We start from the raw sequence: 3,822 nt of genomic DNA on the forward strand, positions 1-3,822 counted from the left end.
GGACCATATAATACTGTAGCCTGCACGCACAATTTTTGCAGGGGAATTTTTGCTAAAGCTCTTAATGCCATAGGACCCCTAATAATAAATATAGCTTCATATCTGTCAGTATTAGTATTAAAAATGAAAAAGTGCAAGGAGGAGAGACTGGTCAGGGCAGAATGCATCATCAGTGATGAAATGGAATGTATTGTCGAGGCTTACGTTACTATCAAGTTTTAACTAGCTTTATGCAACTTATACTCCATGCCTTTATGAAACTTATACTCCATGCCTTTATGAAACTTATACTCCATGCCTTTATGAAACTTATACTCCATGCCGCGCCTGCCTTGAAGTCCTGGTTAAGAGCTTTCCTCTCTTCCTGCTTGCGCCAACTCAAGATCCCCAAAATCTGGAGACGAGCCCTAGTTGTTGCGATCCCTAAGCCAAACAAGCCTAAAGGGGAGCCTAAGAGTTACCGCCCCATCTCTCTGTTATGTATCACAGGAGCAGGTCGGATTCCGACACAAGAGATTGACCGTAGATCAAGTCACTCTGATGACTCAAGACATCGAGGACAACTTTTTGGCCAAAAAGAAGGCCGGAGCCATCTTTATAGACCTGACGGCCGCCTACGACACCGTATGGAACCGCAGCCTCACCTGCAAGCTGCTCCGCCTGCTGCCGGACAGGCACATGGTCAGCATGATCATGGAGCTCGTCCGAAACTGCAGCTTTACCCTCACCACTGGTAGTGGACAGCGAAGCAGGTTGCGACGCCTTAAGAACAGCGTCCCCCATGGATCTGTCCTGGCCCCCCTCCTCTATAACATATACACCTACGACCTGCCAAACACAGTCTCTATGGAAGTATGCCTACACAGACAACCTTGCGCTGGTGTACTCCACTGGAGACTGGCAGGCCGTGGAGGAGACCCTGAGCCAAGACACGCAGACACTAGTGGCATACCTCCGGAAATGGAGATTGAAGCTCAGCAAGGCAAAGACAGTGTAGGTGGCATTCCACCTTCCACACCGACGGAATACTCCTGCCATACTGCGCCGAACCAACTTACCACTGTTATGGTTCGGGCCGGGTCCGTCCTGGCTCACCCCCTGCTCCCAGTCTGGACCCTCATCCCTGCCCCCTGGTTCGCCCTGCTCACCCCTGCCCCGGACTTCTGGTCCACTCTGCTCGCTCCCGGTCCAGACCCTCGCCCCTGCCCCGGACCCCTGGTTCGTTCTGCTCGCTCCCTGCTCCCGGTCCAGACCCTCGCCCCTGCCCCGGACCCCTGGTTCGTTCTGCTCGCTCCCTGCTCCCGGTCCAGACCCTCGCCCCTGCCCCGGACCCCTGGTTCGTTCTGCTCGCCCCCTGCTCCCGGTCCAGACCCACGACCCTGCCCCGGACCCCTGGTCTACTCTGCTCGCTCCTGGTCCAGACCCTCGCCCCTGCCCCAGACCCCTGGCTCGCCCACTGTTCCCGGCCTGGGTTCCTGACCCTCGGCTCCTGTGCCCCCTGGACCCTGGGCACCTCCCCTCCCAGTGACTGCCCCTGCACTACCCCTAGAGACTTTTGCACTTTGATCACTTGTCACCAGGTTTTGTTCTGCCTGCTTGTGTGTATGGTCTTGTGTTCGTTGTCTTGTCTTCTATGTTGGTTTGTGTCCTCCCAGCCCCAGCTCTAGACACCTGTCCCTCACTAGTCCCACTCCAGTCCCTCTCCACTCCTGGCCCTCTTTCTCCCCCCTCTAGTTTCTCCTCGTTTACTGCCCAGTCCCATTCCCAGCCTCTTTCACTGGTGTCCTAGTTCCTCTGTTCTTGTGTTGGTGTCTTATTGGAATCCCTCCATGTCCTTGTCTGGGTGATTGTCTGCACCTGTCTCGTTATGTCTTGTTGCACACCTGTACGTTGTTCCTTGATTGTTATCCCAGAGTATATATGCCCTCCTGTTTCCTTTGTTCTCTGTCGGTTCATTGTCTATGTTAGTGTGTGCAACCCCATTTGTTCCTGTTTATTCTTTAGCCCCGTTTTTTGATCCAACGCAGCCCTGCTGTCTGCATTCTGGGTCCTACCTCCACAATCTCCTAACCCTAACAACCTCGGCCTGACACTGGACAGGTCGCTCACATTCCGCCGACACCTCGAGTCACTGCGCAAGAAGTTAATAGGCTCGTTCGAGATGAGCAGCGCCTCGACTGCGCCTCGCCTTGATGGTCAACGAGAGCAGGCGGCAGGAGGCGGGGGCGGTGACAAAAAATTGCAATCAAGTCGGACAGTTTTCAGTCGCCAGCAAAGAAAATACAGGAAGTCACAGCCTATATTTACATCCGGTTGTAGGCTGCATGTAGTTCAGACCAAAAACCATGGTGTTTCTCGTCGCAGCGCGTAATGATCCCGACCACCAGTCAGGAACGAGGTGGACTGTCAAGTGCACCAAGGGCTGGAACATCAGGCCCAAGAGTCAGACATGAGAGACGAGAGGAACATTAGGTCCAAGAGTCATGAGAGACGAGAGGCCTACGGTGGCAGATCCAGCCCAAGCACCTGGGACAGGCTGGAAAGGTAGTAATAAATATTATAAGCGGATCCCTCTAAAAAACGGATGGATGGATCAATAATGAATGGTCCACACACACATGGACATGACAAGGGCCCGGCTAGCATTGGGAAAGTGATAAGAACCCCCCCCATCCGGCTCAGGAATCGTGCAGGAATCAAAGGAGCTGTGTTGGAAGGACTGCCTGAGAAACAACAGCATTTAGTGTGTAAAGATGCGAATAACAGGATTAAAAGTAGAAGATGTAATCAATTAGTAACTGCTTAGAGCTGAATATCACTTATTGGAAATGTAATCACAAAGCAGAAGTAGACATAAGTCATGTATCTGTTCTTAGTCAAGATCGACTATGTAACCTTGTGTACGTGTGAGACAGTAATGACAATGTAACGATTTGAGAATGTATCCATGTATCAACTGTTTGATACTTAAAGTAAAATTTGATGCTTAAAGTTGGATATTTGATAAGCTGTTAATTAGACATTTATTCTGTGATGTCCTGCTTTGGGTGAGAGAGATAAACTGTTGAATTCAGGGATTGTTAATCTGCCAGAGAGGAGAGAAGGACTGTGTTCATCCGAAGAGACGTGACGTCAACACCCTGCCCTCCTGGAAGGGGGTTCAAAAAACAGCTCGCGAGGAGGGAGAGGCCCTTCTTTCCATCAACAGAGGAATGGAGAAAGTCAGACTTTTCTTTCCACCAACAGAGCGTGGAAGAAGTCAGAGGCTGGAGACCTGGGAGCTATTCTCTTTCATATTTTTCTTTTGTAACCTGTCTTTTTCATGTAACTGGATTATCTGTATAACTTATGTATAACATCAAATTTTATATAAAGATTTTTACCCTTGCATCAGATATTTTCTCCTCGCCTTTATTGGTTTGGTGAGTATTGATATATCTTGCTTGAGTCATTGAATTGATGATTGAGATTTAAAGAGGGTCTAACCTGGGCCTTTCCTCCAGAGAGGGAGGTTGAAGAGGAATGCATGTGTGTGAGTTGACACTGTGGAGTTGATCTTTGAGCTGTGAGAGGTCGCTCGAGAAAGGAGTTGGTAATAAAGGTTCAATAAGCCGTGGCAGGGAATTTACATAAATAAGCCATCACTTTGAGATCGAAAGGTCGAATAGCCTACTCTTCAACACGGAGGAAATTGAAGCAGAGGAGATCCCTCTTCTTTTTCACTTGGATGGAGGTAAACAGTGAAGGTTAGTTAATTTGTTTTATGTACAGTAAATATTTAAAATCAACCAGAGCATATGGTATTGTTGGAGTTTGTGTTTG

This window comes from Borostomias antarcticus (genome assembly GCF_949987555.1).
Source record: "Borostomias antarcticus genome assembly, chromosome: 23".
Lineage (NCBI taxonomy): Eukaryota > Metazoa > Chordata > Actinopteri > Stomiiformes > Stomiidae > Borostomias > Borostomias antarcticus.